Source organism: Anomaloglossus baeobatrachus (assembly GCF_048569485.1).
Source record: "Anomaloglossus baeobatrachus isolate aAnoBae1 chromosome 5 unlocalized genomic scaffold, aAnoBae1.hap1 SUPER_5_unloc_6, whole genome shotgun sequence".
Lineage (NCBI taxonomy): Eukaryota > Metazoa > Chordata > Amphibia > Anura > Aromobatidae > Anomaloglossus > Anomaloglossus baeobatrachus.
In genome coordinates, this window is record NW_027441810.1 from 928,691 (window position 1) to 948,632 (window position 19,942).

General features: G+C 52.8%; 1 long non-coding RNA gene across 1 annotated transcript; it reads right to left on the bottom strand.

Annotated features, from left to right (window-relative positions):
• Positions 1-12,347: 12,347 nt before the first annotated feature.
• Positions 12,348-19,667, bottom strand: LOC142259291 (uncharacterized). Its single transcript, XR_012727937.1, has 2 exons — positions 19,377-19,667; positions 12,348-12,920 (listed from the first exon to the last, which is right to left on the bottom strand). It is a non-coding gene; the product is annotated as an uncharacterized LOC142259291 (long non-coding RNA).
• Between the last annotated feature and the right edge of the window lie 275 nt (positions 19,668-19,942).

Below are 19,942 nucleotides of genomic sequence, written 5' to 3' on the forward strand. Positions count from 1 at the left end.
CCAACTCCTTGGAAAGGGTTTAGTACCCCTTGCCAGCCTTGTGACCCTCCACGATCTTGTCTCTGATGGCCTTGGAATGCTCCTTTGTCTTTCCCATGTTGACCATGTATGAGTGCTGTTCACAAGTTTGGGGAGGGTCTTAATTAGTCAGAAAAGGCTGGAAAAAGAGATAATTAATCCAAACATGTGAAGCTCATTGTTCTTTGTGCCTGAAATACTTCTTAATACTTTAGGGGAACCAAACAGAATTCTGGTGGTTTGAGGGGTTGAATAATAAATGACCCTCTGAATAAACTTTTCACAATTTAAAAAAAAATAAAAAAAGAAATAACATTCTTTTTTGCTGCATTTCACACTTCCAGGCTGATCTACAGTCCAAATGTCACAATGCCAACTTAATTCCGAATGTATAAACCTGCTAAATCTGCAGGGGGTTGAATACTACTTGTAGGCACTGTATATGGAGGATTATAGGGCTGCATAATGCAATATGAAGGACTATGGGGATGCGTTATAATACATATAGGATTATGGGGGCTGCATTATATGAGGACTAATGGCGTTACCTTATACATGGACAATAGGGCTTCATTAGAATACATTAAGGACTATGGGGTGAATAATACAATACACTGTGTGCAGAATTATTAGGCAAATTAGTATTTTGATCACATGATACTTTTTCTACATGTTGTCCTACTCCAAGCTGTATAGTGAAAGCCAACTGCCAATTAAGTAAATCAGGTGATGTGCATCTCTGTAATGAGGAGGGGTGCGGTGTAATAACATCAACACCCTATATAAGGTGTGCTTAATTATTAGGCAACTTCCTTTCCTTTGACAAAATGGGTCAGAAGAGAGATTTGACGGGCTCTGAAAAGTCTAAAATTGTGAGATGTCTTGCAGAGGGATGCAGCAGTCTTGAAATTGCCAAACCTTTGAAGCGTGATCACCTAACAATCAAGCGTTTCATGTCAAATAGCCAACAGGGTCGCAAGAAGCGTTCCGGGACAAAACGGCACAAAATAACTGCCCATGAATTGAGGAAAATCAAGCGTGAAGCTGCCAAGATGCCATTTGCCACCAGTTTGGCCATATTTCAGAGCTGCAACGTTACTGGAGTATGAAAAAGCACAAGGTGTGCCATACTCAGGGACAGGCCAAGGTAAGGAAGGCTGAAAAACCACCACCTCTGACCAAGAAACATAAGATAAAACGTCAAGGCTGGGCCAAGAAATATCTTAAGACTGATTTTTCAAAGGTTTTATGGACTGATGAAATGAGAGTGACTCTTGATGGGCAGATGGATGGGCCAGAGGCTGGATCAGTAAAGGGCAGAGAGCTCCGCTCCGACTCAGACACCAGCAAGGTGGAGGTGGGTACTGGTATGGGCTGGGATCATCAAAGATCAACTTGTGTGACCTTTTCGGGTTGAGAATGGAGTGAAGCTCAACTCCCAGACCTACTGCCAGTTTCTGGAAGACAACTTCTTCAAGCAGTGGTACAGGAAGAAATCAGTATCGTTCAAGAAAAACATGATTTTCATGCAGGACAATGCTCCATCACATGCATCCAACTACTCCACAGCGTGGCTGGCCAGTAAAGGTCTAAAAGATGAAAAAATAATGACATGGCCCCCTTGTTCACCTGATCTGAACCCCATAGAGAATCTGTGGTCCCTCATAAAATGTGAGATCTACAAGGAAAGAAAACAGTCCACCTCTGGGAGCAGTGTCTGGAGGCTGTGGTGTCTGGAGGCTGTGGTGTCTGGAGGCTGTGGTGGCTGCTGCACGCAATGTTGAGTGTAAACAGATCAAGCAATGACAGAATCTATGGATAGTCGGCTGTTAAGTGTCATCATAAAGAAAGGGGGCTATATTGGTCACTAATTTTTTGTGTTTTTTTTTGCATGTCAGAAATGTTTATTTCTAAATTTTGTGCAGTTATATTGGTTTACCTGGTGAAAATAAACAAGTGAGATGGGAATAGATTTGGTTTTTATTAAGTTGCCTAATAATTCTGCACAGTAATAGTTACCCGCACAGACAGATATCCTCCTAAGGCTATGTGTCCACGAGAGAATGTAGCTGCGGATTTTTCTGCATCAAAATCCGCAGCTTTCCCGCAAAATCCGCACCTTTTCAAAGGTGCGGATTTGCCGTGGATTTACCGCGGAATTGCCGCGGATTTGATGCGGATTTTTTTTTCCCAATTTTAAAGCCAAAATCCGGATGAAAATCCGCAACAATAATTGACATGTTGCCGATTTTTCCGGACCAAAATCCGCACGAAATCCGCTGCGGAAAAATCCACAGCATGGACACAGCATTTCCAAAATGCCATAGAAATGGCTGGGAAGTGCCGGGGCTGCAGATTTTCGGCAAATCCGCGGCTTTTCTGCGAGAAATCCGCGGCAAAATCCGTGCATTTTCCGCAGCGTGGACCTAAGATAGCCAAATCTAGCCTAAGATAGCCAAATCTAAAAAACCCCACTCCAACTGCCAAAAATATTAAGCTTTGATATTTATGAGTCTTTTGGGTGATTGAGAACATAGTTGTTGATCAATAATAGAAAAAAATCCTCTGAAATACAACTTGCCTAATAATTCTGCACACAGTGTATGAAGGACTATGGTGACTGCATTATAATACTTATAGGACTATGGGGGTGCATTATAATATATGGAAAACTATGGGGTGCAGTATAATATACGCAGGACTGTGGGGTGCAGTATAATATACAGTTAGGTCCAGAAATATTTGGACAGTGACACAAGTTTTGTTATTTTAGCTGTTTACAAAAACATGTTCAGAAATACAATTATATATATAATATGGGCTGAAAGTGCACACTCCCAGCTGCAATATGAGAGTTTTCACATCCAAGTCGGAGAAAGGGTTTAGGAATCATAGCTCTGTAATGCATAGCCTCCTCTTTTTCAAGGGACCAAAAGTAATTGGACAAGGGACTCTAAGGGCTGCAATTAACTCTGAAGGCGTCTCCCTCGTTAACCTGTAATCAATGAAGTAGTTAAAAGGTCTGGGGTTGATTACAGGTGTGTGGTTTTGCATTTGGAAGCTGTTGCTGTGACCAGACAACATGCGGTCTAAGGAACTCTCAATTGAGGTGAAGCAGAACATCCTGAGGCTGAAAAAAAAAGAAAAAATCCATCAGAGAGATAGCAGACATGCTTGGAGTAGCAAAATCAACAGTCGGGTACATTCTGAGAAAAAAGGAATTGACTGGTAAGCTTGGGAACTCAAAAAGGCCTGGGCGTCCACGGATGACAACAGTGGTGGATGATCGCCGCATACTTTCTTTGGTGAAAAAGAACCCGTTCACAACATCAACTGAAGTCCAGAACACTCTCAGTGAAGTAGGTGTATCTGTCTCTAAGTCAACAGTAAAGAGAAGACTCCATGAAAGTAAATACAAAGGGTTCACATCTAGATGGAAACCATTCATCAATTCCAAAAATAGACAGGCCAGAGTTAAATTTGCTGAAAAACACCTCATGAAGCCAGCTCAGTTGTGGAAAAGTATTCTATGGACAGATGAGACAAAGATCAACCTGTACCAGAATGATGGGAAGAAAAAAGTTTGGAGAAGAAAGGGAACGGCACATGATCCAAGGCACACCACATCCTCTGTAAAACATGGTGGAGGCAACGTGATGGCATGGGCATGCATGGCTTTCAATGGCACTGGGTCACTTGTGTTTATTGATGACATAACAGCAGACAAGAGTAGCCGGATGAATTCTGAAGTGTACCGGGATATACTTTCAGCCCAGATTCAGCCAAATGCCGCAAAGTTGATCGGACAGCGCTTCGTAGTACAGATGGACAATGACCCCAAGCATACAGCCAAAGCTACCCAGGAGTTCATGAGTGCAAAAAAGTGGAACATTCTGCAATGGCCAAGTCAATCACCAGATCTTAACCCAATTGAGCATGCATTTCACTTGCTCAAATCCAGACTTAAGACGGAAAGACCCACAAACAAGCAAGACCTGAAGGCTGCGGCTGTAAAGGCCTGGCAAAGCATTAAGAAGGAGGAAACCCAGCGTTTGGTGATGTCCATGGGTTCCAGACTTAAGGCAGTGATTGCCTCCAAAGGATTCGCAACAAAATATTGAAATTAAAAATATTTTGTTTGGGTTTGGTTTATTTGTCCAATTACTTTTGACCTCCTAAAATGTGGAGTGTTTGTAAAGAAATGTGTACAATTCCTACAATTTCTATCAGATATTTTTGTTCAAATCTTCAAATTAAACGTTACAATCTGCACTTGAATTCTGTTGTAGAGGTTTCATTTCAAATCCAATGTGGTGGCATGCAGAGCCCAACTCGCGAAAATTGTGTCACTGTCCAAATATTTCTGGACCTAACTGTATGTAGTACTATGGTGTGCAGTATAATACATGGAGAACTATGTGGTGCAGTATAATATATGGAGTACTATGGGGTGAATTTTACATAGATGGCTATGGGGTGCAGTATATGTAGGACAATGGGGTTCAGTATAATATACAGAGGACTTTGAGGGCTACATTATAATACATGAATGACTATGGGGAGTGCATTATACAGTAATACATGGAGTACTATGTGAGCTGTATTAATAATATTAATAATAATAATAATCTTTATTTCTATAGCGCCAACATATTCCGCAGCGCTTTACAATTCAGGAGGATCATATACAAACAAGTAACAGTAATAACAGTAATAGAAAATGCAATATTTAGAGGGGAAAAAAAAGACAACCCTGCTCGTGAGAGCTTACAATCTACAATGAGATATGGGTGGGGTGGGGGGGGCAAGGTACAAGTGCTTATTTACAATGACAATCCAGCAATTTCAAGAAAATGGGGGATAGATAATGGCTTCCTGGACCAGTGGGCCTGAATCTTGAGATGCATTTGGGTGGCATGGAGTTTGACGTGAGGTTATGTTGTGAGAAGTTGTAGAGGCACTGTGTGAATTGGATTAGATTGGGGAGTGTGATAGGCCGCCCTAAAAAGATGCGTTTTTAGGGAGCGTCTGAAGCAGAGTAAGTTATGATTCATTATAACTTCTTGGGGTAGAGCGTTCCAGAGGATTGGTGCAGCTCGGAAGAAGTCTTGGATCCGGGAGTGGGAGGTTCGGATTAGTGTTGATGTTAGTCGAAAGTCGTTTTCAGAGCGTAGAGAACGGGTGGGGTGAGACAGAGACAGACAGAGAGGAGGGTGGAGATGTAGGGGGGTGCCGCACTGTGGAGAGCTTTGTGGTGATAGACAGAGAGGAGGGTGGAGATGTAGGGGGTGCTGTACTGTGGAGAGCTTTGTGGGTGAGAACAAGCAGTTTGAATTGGATCCTGTGATATATGGGCAGCCAGTGCAATGACTGGCACAGAGCAGAGGCATCCGAGTAGCGATTAGCCAGATAGATGACCCTAGCTGCTGCATTAAGGATGGACTGTAGAGGAGAGAGTCTAGTTAGGGGGAGACCAATTAATAGAGAGTTACAGTAGTCAAGGCGAGAGTGGATCAGGGCCACGGTGAGTGTTTTTGTCATTTCCATTGTGAGAAAGGGGCGGATTCTAGAGATGTTCTTGAGGTGCAAGCGGCAGGAGCGGGCAGTTTTGGAAAGGTTAAGTTTGAGATAGAGAGCAGACATGACATTGCAAACTGCAGTCAGGCAGTCACTTCTGTTCTGTAGTACAGCGGGGGTGAGCTCAGGGGATGAGGTGTATAGCTGTGTGTCATCAGCATAAAGATGGTACTGAAAACCAAATCTGCTGATGGTCATTCCAATTGGGGCAGTGTAGAGGGAGAAAAGAAGAGGGCCGAGGACTGAACCTTGAGGGACCCCAACAGTGAGAGGAAGAGGAGAAGATGTGGAGCCAGCAAATGATACATTGAATGAACGGCGAGAAAGATAGTTAGAGAACCACGAGAGCACAGTGTCCTTTAGGCCGATAGAATGGAGCATAGAGAGAAGGAGATGGTGGTCAACAGTGTCGAAGGCGGCAGAGAGGTCAAGAAGGATAAGCAGAGAGTGGTCACCATTATGTTTTGCAGTCAATAGGTGATTGGTCAGTGGTCACTTTGACAAGGGCAGTTTCTGTTGAGTGTAAAGGGCGGAAGCCAGACTGTAAAGGATCTAGAGGAGAGTGAGAGGACAGGTAGCGGGTGAGGCGAGAGTAGACCAGGCGCTCCAAGAGTTTGAAGATGAAGGGGAGATTGGAGACTGGTCTGTAGTTGCTTGTGCAGGACGGATCAAGTGAAGGTTTTTTTTAATAATGGAGTAATAATAGAGTGTTTGAGGGAGGAGGGGAAGATACCCGAAGAGAGAGAGAGATTGAAGATTTTAGTTAGGTGAGTGGTGACAACCAGAGTAGGTGTGAGGGAAAGGGATCAGTAGGGCAAGTGGTAGGATGAGAAGAAGAGAGGAGCCTGGAGACTTCCTCCTCTGTGACTGGGTCAAATGTGGAAAGTGAGCTTGATGGGATATATGGAGGGATGGGATTCACAACGCTTGGTAGCTGGGAGCTGATCTCCTGGCGGATGTTTTCTATTTTATCTGTGAAATATGAGGCCAGGTCATCAGCATGAAGGTCTGTGATGGGGGTATGTACTTTGGGACTGAGGAGGGAGTGAAAGGTGTCAAAGAGCTTTTTTGGATTGTTGGATAGTGATGAAATAAGGGTGGTGAAGTAGGTCTGTTTGGCGAGGTGAAGGGAAGAGTTGTAGGTCCTTAAGATGAACTTGTTGTGGATGAAGTTTTCTGGTGTGCGGGTTTTCCTCCATATGCGTTTGGCACTCCTAGAGCATCACTGGAGAAATCGAGTTTGGGAAGTGAGCCAAGGCTGTTTTACTCTGTGTTTGGAGGTTCTGAGGGTGAGGGGTGCTACTTGGTCTAGGGTATTTCTGAGTGTGTCATTGTAATGGTTTACAGCCAGATCAGGACAGGAAAGTGAGGAGATAGGGGACAGTGATGAGTGTAAAGAGTCTGTAAGGGTCTGAAAGTCAATGGCCTGTAGGTTTCTGAATGTGTGATAGGTGGGAGTGTACTGGGGTGGACGAGGGTTTGTGAGCTTGAAGGAGAGGATGTTGTGGTCAGAGAGGGGAAGAGGTGAGTTGTCAAAGTCAGAGATTGAGCAGAGGCGGATAAAGACCAGGTCAAGAGTGTTACCATCTTCATGTGTCTCAGAAGATGAGAGCTGTGAGAGGCCAAGGGAGGTGGTGAGAGATAGAAGCTGGGATGCAGATGGGGAGGAGGGGCTGGTCATGGGTATGTTAAAGTCTCCTAGGATGAGGGTTGGTAATTCTGAGGACATGAAGTGCGGCAGCCAGGCTGAAAAGTGGTCAAGGAACTGGGTGGGTGGGCCTGGGGGACGGTATATGACAGCTACTATTATAATATATGGAGGATTATGGGGGCTGCATTATTATACATGGAGGCCTATGAGGTCTGCATTATAATACATGGTGAGCTGTGGGGTGCATTATAATACATGCATGACTATGGGGGCTGCATTATAATATATGAAGGCCTATGAGGGCTACCTTATCCATGGACTATGGGGGTGCATTATAAAACATGGAGGACTATGGGGGTGCATTATAATATATGGAGGACTATGGGGTGCAGTATAATATATGGAGGACTATGGAGTGAATTATAATACATGGAGGACTATGGGAGTTGTAGTATAATAATTGGAGGGCTATAAGAGTTACCTTATACATAGAGGACTATGGGAAATGCATTATAATACAAGGAGGACTATGGGGCGCATTCTAGTAAAATGAAGGGTTACGTGGGACCCAATATGCTATATGGAAGGCTATGTGGGGGCCATTATAGTATTTGGAGAACTATATATACGAGGGGGGACAAAGACATAAGCTTGGGATGGGAACGTTTTGTGCTGATGGAAAGAGGCTCTTACCCGCAGCACCCAGCTTTACGATGCTATGATATGGGAAAGCTGGGTGCTGAGGGAAAGATGGATATCAGAACATAGGAAAGCTGGATGATGATAGAAAGAGGGATTTCAGATCATGGGAAACCTGAGTGCTGAGGGAAAGAGCCAAGTGTTAACTTCATTATCCCGTACCCTGAGTGTCAGCGTCATTATCCCATGCCCCGAGTGTCTGTGTCATTATCCTGTACCCAGTGTATCTGTGTTGAGGGGGGCAGGTCCTAATTTTGCATTGGGGCCCATCAAATTCTAGTTACAACACTGCCCAGCACAGAGATGACTAGATCACAGTTGTTGCACTAAGGTTCATGATTTCTGATCTCACAGCACTGTCTGTAAGGAACGTCCCCTGTACAGTAACTCCATTCTATCTCACTAGAGGTGACTAGAGCGGAGTTGCTGCAGTGAGGCTCATGATTTCTGATCTCACAGCACTGTCTGTAAGGAACGTCCCCTGTACAGTAACTCCATTCTATCTCACTAGAGGTGACTAGAGCGGAGTTGCTGCACTGAGGTTCATGATTTCTGAGCTCACAGCACTGTCTGTAAGGAACGTCCCCTGTACAGTAACTCTATTCTATCTCACTAGAGGTGACTAGAGCGGAGTTGCTGCACTGAGGTTCATGATTTCTGAGCTCACAGCACTGTCTGTAAGGAACGTCCCCTGTACAGTAACTCCATTCTATCTCACTAGAGGTGACTAGAGCGGAGTTGCTGCACTGAGGTTCATGATTTCTGAGCTCACAGCACTGTCTATAAGGACGGCCTCAGCCAGTCCATGCATTGTGTTCAGAGATTGTACTGACGTTCATAGATGTGTGAATAAGCCCTTATACAGATTACATGAAAGCTCCCATAAACATAGGGCTAAAATTGCCCGGATCAGACAACAATATGATGTGTATGGGGGCTATCTGACTTACCTCGAGAATGGATGTAAAGCTGGTGTCACACACAGCGACGACAACGAGGTCGCTGCTACGTCACCATTTTCTGTGACGTTGCAGCGACGTCCAGTCGCTGTCGCTGTGTGTGACATCCAGCAACAACCTGGCCCCTGCTGTGAGGTCGCCGGTCGTTGCTGAATGTCCAGCTTAATTTTTTGGTCGTCACTCTCCCGCTGTGACACACACATCGCTGTGTGTGACAGCGAGAGAGCGACGAAATGAAGCGAGCAGGGAGCAGGAGCCGGCGTCTGGCAGCTGCGTTAAGCTGTAACCAGCGTAAACATCGGGTAACCAAGGGAAGACCTTTCCCTGGTTACCCGATATTTACCTTCGTTACCAGCCTCCACCCTTGCTGCCAGTGCCGGCTCCTGCTCTGTGCACATGTGGCTGCAGTACGCATCGGGTAATTAACCCAATGTATACTGTAGCAAGGAGAGCAAGGAGCCAGCGCTAAGCAGTGTGCGCAGCTCCCTGCTCTCTGCACTGTGACATGTAGCTGCAGCACACATCGGGTTAATTAACCCGATGTGTACTGTACCTAGGAGAGCAAGGAGCCAGCGCTAAGCGCGGCTCCCTGCTCTCTGCACATGTAGCACAGCGACGTTATGATCGCTGCTGCGTCGCTGTGTTTGACAGCTAAGCAGCGATCATAACAGCGACTTACAAGGTCGCTGTTACGTCACAGAAAATGGTGACGTAACAGCGACGTCGTTGTCGCTGTCGCTTAGTGTGAACCCAGCTTAAAGGGAGGGAAGGAACCGGCGTGTTTGAATTCCACTTGTTGATGCTTTTGATCTCTTGAAAGATAATCCACCCCCAGAGGAGGCGACATCAGCTCTCAGAGAGAGAACACAAGAACATTTGGCCGAGCACTCCTGTATGTGATAGTCAAGAGAGAGCTGTCGGACAAATAATTGTAGGGATTGTTTACACGCCTTAAAGGGATTGTTTAGTGAAAACAAGTTATCACCTATCCATGGGCAAGGTGATCACCTGCTGATCAGTGTCCGATCACTGGAACCCGCACCGATTGGGAAAACGGGGAATTTTTATCCATATGTTTCAGGTATGTGTGACATCCATTTTTAACATGGATGCCACACGTACTCATGTTATTCTATAGTGTTCCTCACACATGCATGTTTTTACATGGACCGTGTTGCCCCACATTTCCCTGCACGCAGACATTGTTTTTTTTTCTCAGGCAGCACGGGTGTCACACTGATGTGATCCGTGTGACAAGAACCAGAGAAAACACGTGTCTCTGAAATAAAATGAATTTTTATACTTACTTGTCTCCAGCCCTGCTGTCACTTGCTTCCGATCCCCGCTCATTATACTCAATGAATATGCACTCAACGGAGGACCTGGAAGCAGCAGCACCATAGACATCAGTGCCAGGGACAGCATCGCTGGGGACAGGTGAGTATCCAAGGAACTCTGATATCCTGACAACGCCTACGCCACCGCGGGTGTAGCGACAGTGACTTCACGGGTTCTTCAAAGTTTATTGAGAACTCCGATGAACCCATGACGTTACTGCCGCGACACCCACAGTAGCGCGTGTGTCATCAGGATGTCATCTGAGTTCATTGTGAACTCTGATTAACCTGTGACATCACTGCCGCGCCCGCACACATACTGCTGACCTGAATAACCTGAGCTCACCTTATGAGATGAAGGTCATCAAACAGAAGCATCCACAGCAGAGAGAGTGAGTGTGTGTGTGTGTGTGTGTGTGTGTGTGTGTGTGTGTGTGTGTGTGTGTGTGTGTGTGTGTGTACTCTCACAACCAATGAGGAATGTCCGGTTCTCCATTGAGTGTGACAGCAGTATAGGATTGATGTAACCGCCCCAATTGGCTTTCGGCAGACCAGGATTAGGGCTTTGATAGAGAAATAAATTGGACAAGAGGATGTCTTTTGTCTTTATTTATTGAATGATTTTCTCTTTTATGTCTTTCCAGGTTTGCTTTTGGGGAATGTCGTGGGACCTCACCATAGATTACGGTAGAACTGTTTTTTATTTATAAAAATCAAATAAATTGGTGAATGAGGTCTGAGTCGAAGGTTTTTTGTTCAAATAAAGTTTTTTATTCTCCTTTCATCTACTGGATTAGTAGTAGGGGTGTATGCTGGAGCTGGCGTCAACCCCACAAATATTACCCAGTTTGCCATTGCACCAAAGCAACGGGAAAAGCCAGGTCCAGCACCACAATTGCTGCATCTAATTGATGTGCCACTTCTCGGGCGTCTGTGGGCTGCTATTGTTAGGCTGGAAAGGGCCAAATAACCATGGCCCTTTCCACCCTAAGAATATCATCCCCCAGTTGTCTGCTGTACCATGGCTGTTTTTTTAGTAAAAATAGAGGGGACCACACGTAATTTTTTTTAATCTAAAAATGTAAAGAATAAGCGTGGGATCCCCTCTATTTTTCATAACCAGCCAAGGTACTGCAAAGAGCTGAGGATTTCAGCCTACAGCTGCTGCTGTTCCTGTGCTGGATATGAAAGTTGGGGGGACCCCACTTTTTTTTTTTAAATTAAAAAATAAAAATGGTGTAAAAATGCTGGTCAAGCTAACTATCTCTAGAACACTATTCTATAAGCTCTATTTATCTTCCTATATCTTTAATTTTTCAGGCTTTCCACATTAAACAAAAAAAAAACAAAAAAAAAACAAAAAAAAAAAACAAAACCAAAAAACATTCATTTCAGTATCTTACTTTTTTTTTTACCGGTACCACACGGACAACCATACTGGTACGTGTGGCTTGCACCTGTTTAAACACGGACATCTGAAAGGGGCCTTATAGATACCCATCTACTGTATGTACTATCATTTTGAGTTGCTGCAAATTATGATGTTCTCCTCAGCGGCTAAAAATACTTCTCAAAATTTCTAAGAAGTATTGTTACCCCTCTGTAAAATATGTAGTGTCACCTCTGCCAGAGCCCGTCCTATGGAACAGTGGTGGCAACAGCTTCAGACGCTCAGCAAAAAGCAACTTACGTCCCTTTAAAATTTAAAGAAAAAAAAAAAAAACGTTTCGCCCCATATGACCGGAATCAGGCGGTGTGAGCCTCATGGAGTTATGTTGCCACCAAAGGAGGGAAACACGGTGAAACAGGACTGGGGCCTAATAAATGGGGGGCGTGAGAGAGGATCAGGCGCTGCTAAAGACAGAAAATAAATTGTCAGCGAGATCTGATCAGTTTACTGTGGGTCTACATGTGAGGACAGATGTTTTGGAAACTACCTACAACACTGTGACCGCAGCCCGACCGGCAGTGACTGCTCACTAATGTCACACCGAGCTTTATCATTATAGAAATGAACATTCAGCCCAAACTTCTAGAACAGTTTTATTAAAATAAGTATATCAATTAAAAAAAAAAAAAAAAAAAAAAAAAAAAAAGAAGGAGAAATATATTTATACAGTTTTATTTTTATAGAGAACATTTATTCCATGCTGTACATGGGAACGGGTCACACACAAAATACAGATATAAATTACAGTGAATAAACCAATCCTGACAGACGGGTACAGAGGGGAGCGGACCCTGCCCTCAGGGGCTTACAGTCTACAGGGTAAAGGGGAGGAGACAGAAGGTCGGGGATACAAATATATAACACTGACAGACGGGTACAGAGGGGCGCAGACCCTGCTCTCGGGGGGGGTTACAGTCTACAGGGTAATTAGGGAGGGGGAGACAGAAGGTCGGGGATACAAATATATACTGTAACAATCAACTTTACAAATTAATACGTAGAATAAAGCCATGTTGGACATTGGCAACAATGAAAGAAAAAAAATCTTTTGTATCGGAGTCCCGTGCGTTTTAGGTGTAAAAATTGTATTTCTCCATTTACCATAAAAATCCTCTTGTTGAATACATTGGAGGACACCGGAGGATGATGTGCATTACACCACACTGTTCTCTCAGTCTCTAAGGTGGGACGACGGGGGGCAATTACACCCAGATGCCAGTAGTCACAAACTGTGTTAGAAAAACAAAGGGAGAAGATTAATAGCACACCTCCCACAAAGTGCAACACGGCCCCCTGCCCAGCACGAGCCCCCCCACGTGCAGCCTCCCTCCCCCTGCAAGCTCAGCCCCCACGTGCAGCCTCTTTCCCCATGCAAGCTCCACCCCCAACGTGCAGCCTCCCCCCCCCCAACGTGCAGCCTCTCTCCCCCTGCAAGCTCCCCCCCCCCCCCCAACGTGCAGCCTCTTTCCCCCTGCAAGCTCCCCCCCCCCCCCCCAACGTGCAGCCTCTTTCCCCCTGCAAGCTCCCCCCCCCCAACGTGCAGCCTCTCTCCCCCTGCAAGCTCCACCCCCAACGTGCAGCCTCTCTCCACCTGCAAACTCCACCCCCCCAACGTGCAGCCTCTTCCCCCTGCAAGCTCCCCCCCCCCAACGTGCAGCCTCTTCCCCCCTGCAAGCTCCCCCCCCAACATGCAGCCTCTTCCCCCCTGCAAGCTCCCCCCCCCAACATTCAGCCTCTTCCCCCCACCCAACGTGCAGCCTCTCTCCCTGCGAGCCCCACCCAACACACACACGGCCCCACACACACGGCCCCACACACACGGCCCCACACACACGGCCCCACACACACGGCCCCACACACACGGCCCCACACACACGGCCCCCACACACACACACACACACACACACACGGCCCCACACACACACACACAACACACACACGGCCCCACACACACACACGGCCCCACACACACGGCCCCACACACACACACACGGCCCCCACACACACACACACACGGCCCCACACACACACACACACACGGCCCCACACACACACACACACGGCCCCACACACACACACACACGGCCCCCACACACACACACACACACACGGGCCCCACACACACACACACACACACACACGGCCCCACACACACACACACACACACACACGGCCCCACACACACACACACACACACACGGCCCCACACACACACACACACACACGGCCCCCACACCACACACACACACACACACACGGCCCCACACACACACACACACACACGGCCCCACACACACACACACACACACGGCCCCACACACACACACACACACACGGCCCCACACACACACACACACACACGGCCCCCACACACACACACACACACGGCCCCACACACACACACACACACACACACACACACACACACGGCCCCACACACACACACGGCCCCACACACACCACACGGCCCCACACACACACACGGCCCCACACAACACACACGGCCCCACACACACACACGGCCCCACACACACACACACGGCCCCACACACACACACACGGCCCCACCACACACACACCACGGCCCCACACCACACACACGGCCCCCACACACACACACACGGCCCCACACACACACACACGGCCCCACACACACACACACGGCCCCACACAAGACACACACACGGCCCCACACACACACACACGGCCCCACACACACACACACGGCCCCACACACCACACACGGCCCCACACACACACACACGGCCCCCACACACACGGCCCCACACACACGGCCCCACACACACACACACGGCCCCACACACACGGCCCCACACACACACACACGGCCCCACACACACGGCCCCACAACACACACACCACACACGGCCCCACACACACACACACACACGGCCCCACACACACACACACACGGCCCACACACACACACACACACGGCCCCACACACACACACACACACGGCCCCACACACACACACACACACGGCCCCACACACACACACACGGCCCCACACACACACACACACACACACACGGCCCCACACACACACACACACACACACGGCCCCACACACCACACACACACACGGCCCCCACACACACACACACACGGCCCCCACACACACACACACACACCGGCCCACACACACACACACACGGCCCCACACACACACACACACGGCCCCACACACACACACACACGGCCCCACACACCACACACACACGGCCCCACACACACACACACACGGCCCCACACACACACACACGGCCCCACACACACACACACGGCCCCACACACACACACAGGCCCCCACCTTTGCCCCCACCAAACGTGCAGCGTCACCCCCTGCCCAGTGCGCCCCCAAGAGAGAGACTGCACGTCGGGGGGGGGGGGGGGAGGCTCGCAGGGAGAGAGAGGCTGCACGTCGGGGGGGGGGGGCTCGCAGGGAGAGAGAGGGCCTGCACGTCGGGGGGGGGGGCTCGCAGGGAGAGAGAGGCTGCACGTCGGGGGGGGGGCTCGCAGGGAGAGAGAGGCTGCACGTCGGGGGGGGGCTCGCAGGGAGAGAGAGGCTGCACGATCGGGGGGGGGCTCGCAGGGAGAGAGAGGCTGCACGTCCGGGGGGGGGGGCTCGCAGGGAGAGAGAGGCTGCAACGTCCGGGGGGGCTCGCAGGGAGAGAGATGCTGCACGTCGGGGGGGTGGCTCGCAGGGAGAGAGAGGCTGCACGTCTGGGGGGGGGTGGCTCGCAGGGAGAGAGAGGCTGCACGTCGGGGGGGGTGGCTCGCAGGGAGAGAGGCTGCACGTCGGGGGGGTGGCTCGCAGGGAGAGAGAGGCTGCACGTCGGGGGGGTGGCTCGCAGGGGAGAGAGAGGCTGCACGTCGGGGGGGTGGCTCGCAGGGAGAGAGAGGCTGCACGTCGGGGGGGTGGCTCGCAGGGAGAGAGAGGCTGCACGTCGGGGGGGTGGCTCGCAGGAGAGAGAGGCTGCACGTCGGGGGGGTGGCTCGCAGGGAGAGAGAGGCTGCACGTCGGGGGGGTGGCTCGCATGGGGAGAGAGAGGCTGCACGTCGGGGGGGTGGCTCGCAGGGAGAGAGAGGGCTGCACGTCGGGGGGGTGGCTCGCAGGGAGAGAGAGGCTGCACGTCGGGGGGGTGGCTCGCAGGGAGAGAGAGGCTGCACCGTCGGGGGGGGGGGCTCGCAGGGAGAGAGGCCCCGCGAGAGCCCCCACAACACGCACCACTGCCCCGCGAGAGCCCCCACAACACGCACCACTGCCCCGCGAGAGCCCCACAACACGCACCACTGCCCCGCGAGAGCCCCCACAACACGCACCACTGCCCCCGCGAGAGCCCCCACAACACGCACCACTGCCCCGCGAGAGCCCCCCACAACACGCACCACTGCCCCGCGGAGAGCCCCCACAACACGCACCACTGCCCCGCGAGAGCCCCCACAACACGCAACCACTGCCCCGCGAGAGCGCACAACAACACGCACCACTGCCCCGCGAGAGCGCACAACAACACACACCAATGCCCCGTGAGAGCGCACAACAACACACACCAATGCCCCGCGAAGAGCGCACAACAAGACACACCAATGCCCCGCGAGAGCGCACAACAAGCAGCACCACTGCCCCGCGAGAGCCCACAACAACAAGCACCACTGCCCCGCGAGAGCCCACAACAACAAGCACCACTGCCCAGCGAGAAACCCCCCAAACGTGCAGCGTCGCCCTCCGCGAGCCCCCCCCCCCTTAAACATGCAGCGTCACCCCCTGGCCACTGCGATTCCCCCAAACATGCAGCGTCACCCCCTAGCCACTGCGAGCCCCCCAAACATGCAGCGTCACCCCCTGGCCACTGCGAGCCCCCCAAACGTGCAGCGTCACCCCCTGGCCACTGCGAGCCCCCCAAACGTGCAGCGTCACCCCCTGGCCACTGCGAGCCCCCCAAACGTGCAGCGTCACCCCCTGGCCACTGCGAGCCACCCAAACGTGCAGCGTCACCCCCTGGCCACTGCGAGCCCACCAAACGTGCAGCGTCACCCCCTGGCCACTGCGAGCCCCCCAAACATGCAGCGTCACCCCCTGGCCACTGCGAGACCCCCAAACATGCAGCGTCACCCCCTGGCCACTGCGAGCCCCCCAAGCGTGCAGCGTCGCCCCCTGCCCAGTGCCAGCCCCCCCAAACGTGCAGCGTCGCACCCTGCCCAGTGCCAGCCCCCCCCAAACCTGAAGCGTCGCCCCCTGCCCAGTGCCAGCCCCCCCCCCCCAAAACGTGAAGCATCGCCCCCTGGCCACTGCAAGCCCCCCCAAACATGCAGCGTCACCCCCTGGCCACTGCGAGCCCCCCCAAACGTGCAGCGTCGCACCGCGGCCAGTGCGAGCCCCCCCAAACGTGCAGCGTCGCCCCCCGGCCAGTGCGTGCCCCCCCAAACGTGCAGCGTCGCCCCCCGGCCAGTGCGTGCCCCCCCCAAACGTGCAGCATCATCCCCCTGCCCAGTGCGATCCCCCCCAAAACGTGCAGCGTCGCCCCCTGCCCAGTGCGATCCCCCCCAAACGTGCAGCGTCGCCCCCTGCCCAGTACGAGCCCCCCCAAACGTGCAGCGTCACCCCCTGCCCAGTGCGAGCCCCCAAACATTCAGCGTCGTCCCGTGCTCAGTGCGAACCCCCCCAAAACCTGCAGCTTCGTCCCCTGCGATCCCCCCCCCCCAAACTTGCAGCATCGCCCCCGGCCAGTGCGAGCCCCCCCAAACGTGCAGCGTCACCAACCCGGCCAGTGCGAGCCCCCCCAAACGTGCAGCGTCGCACCGCGGCCAGTGCGAGCCCCCCCCAAACGTGCAGCGTCGCCCCCCGGCCAGTGCGAGCCCCCCCCAAACGTGCAGCATCACCAACCCGGCCAGTGCCATCCCCCCAAACGTGCAGCGTCGCCCCCCGGCCAGTGCCATCCCCCCAAACGTGCAGCGTCGCCCCCCGGCCAGTGCGAGCCCCCCCAAACGTGCAGCGTCGCACCGCGGCCAGTGCGAGCCCCCCCAAACGTGCAGCGTCGCACCGCGGCCAGTGCGAGCCCCCCCAAACGTGCAGCGTCGCACCGCGGCCAGTGCGAGCCCCCCCAAACGTGCAGCGTCGCACCGCGGCCAGTGCGAGCCCCCCCAAACGTGCAGCGTCGCACCGCGGCCAGTGCGAGCCCCCCTAAACGTGCAGCATCGCCCCCCCGGCCAGTGCGAGCCCCCCCAAACGTGCAGCGTCGCCCCCCCCGGCCAGTGCGAGCCCCCCCAAACGTGCAGCGTCACCAACCCGGCCAGTGCCATCCCCCCAAACGTGCAGCGTCGCCCCCCCGGCCAGTGCGAGCCCCCCCCAAACGTGCAGCATCATCCCCCCGGCCAGTGCGAGCCTCCCCAAATGTACAGTGTCTTCCCCCCGGCCAGTGCGAGCCCCCCCAAAACGTACAGCGTCATCCCCCCGGCCAGTGCGAGCCCCCCCAAACGTGCAGCGTCATCCCCCCGGCCAGTGCGAGCCACCCCAAACGTGCAGCGTCGCCCCCCCGGCCAGTGCCATCCCCCCCAAACGTGCAGCGTCGCCCCCCGGCTAGTGCGAACCCCTCCAAACGTACAGCGTCATCCACCCGGCCAGTGCGAGCCCCCCCAAACGTACAGCATCATCCCCCCGGCCAGTGTGAGCCCCCCCCAAACGTGCAGCGTCGCCCCCCGGCCAGTGCGAGCCCCCCCAAACGTACAGCATCATCCCCCCGGCCAGTGCGAGCTCCCCAAACGTGCAGCGTCGCACCGCGGCCAGTGCGAGCCCCCCCAAACGTGCAGCATCGCCCCCCGGCCAGTGCGAGCCCCCCCCAAACGTGCAGCGTCGCCCCCCGGCCAGTGCGAGCCCCCCCAAACGTGCAGCATCACCAACCCGGCCAGTGCCATCCCCCCAAACGTGCAGCGTCGCCCCCCGGCCAGTGCGAGCCCCCCCCCAAACGTGCAGCGTCGCCCCCCCGGCCAGTGCGAGCCCCCCCAAACGTGCAGCGTCGCCCCCCGGCCAGTGCGAGCCCCCCCAAACGTGCAGCGTCGCCCCCCGGCCAGTGCGAGCCCCCCCTAAACGTACAGCATCATCCCCCCGGCCAGTGTGAGCCCCCCCAAACGTACAGCATCATCCCCCCGGCCAGTGTGAGCCCCCCCAAACGTGCAGCGTCGCACCGCGGCCAGTGCAAGCCCCCCAAACGTGCAGCGTCGCACCGCGGCCAGTGCGAGCCCCCCCAAACGTGCAGCGTCACCAACCCGGCCAGTGCCATCCCCCCAAACGTGCAGCGTCGCACCGCGGCCAGTGCGAGCCCCCCCAAACGTGCAGCGTCGCACCGCGGCCAGTGCGAGCCCCCCCAAACGTGCAGCATCGCCCCCCCGGCCAGTGCGAGCCCCCCCAAACGTGCAGCATCGCCCCCCGGCCAGTGCGAGCCCCCCCAAACGTGCAGCGTCACCAACCCGGCCAGTGCCATCCCCCCAAACGTGCAGCGTCGCCCCCGCGGCCAGTGCGAGCCACCCCAAACGTGCAGCGTCGCCCCCCGGCCAGTGCCATCCCCCCCCAAACGTGCAGCGTCGCACCCCCGGCCAGTGCAAGCCCCCCCAAACGTACAGTATCATCCCCTGCTCCGTGTAACCCCCCATAAGACACTTACCTTATTGAAGCCTGAGACATACACGAGCTGCAGCCCCCAACACAGACAGGAGACACTGCTCTGTGCCCCCAACATCCAGGCTGAGACCCCAGAGCTATAACTAATGAGGAAACGCTGACTCTTTTCCACCTCAGGGTCAGGATCCGTCCGCTCTGCACAGAGGAGCCCGAGCACTGCCGCTTCCCGCCCACAGATCTGCACGGCACTGAGGAGGCCCCGCCTTTTCCGGTGACATCATGATTTCATGAAATCACTCCTCCCACCTCAAAAAATCAACTCCGATCTAGCCTCTACCATATATCTAGTGTGCGGCTCTGCAGGTGGAGGTAGGTGCAGGGTATTATATATCTAGTGTGCGGCTCTGCAGGTGGAGGTAGGTGCAGGGTATTATATATCTAGTGTGCGGCTCTGCAGGTGGAGGTAGGTGCAGGGTATTATATATCTAGTGTGCGGCTCTGCAGGTGGAGGTAGGTGCAGGGTATTATATATCTAGTGTGCGGCTCTGCAGGAGGAGGTAGGTGCAGGGTATTATATATCTAGTGTGCGGCTCTGCAGGTGGAGGTAGG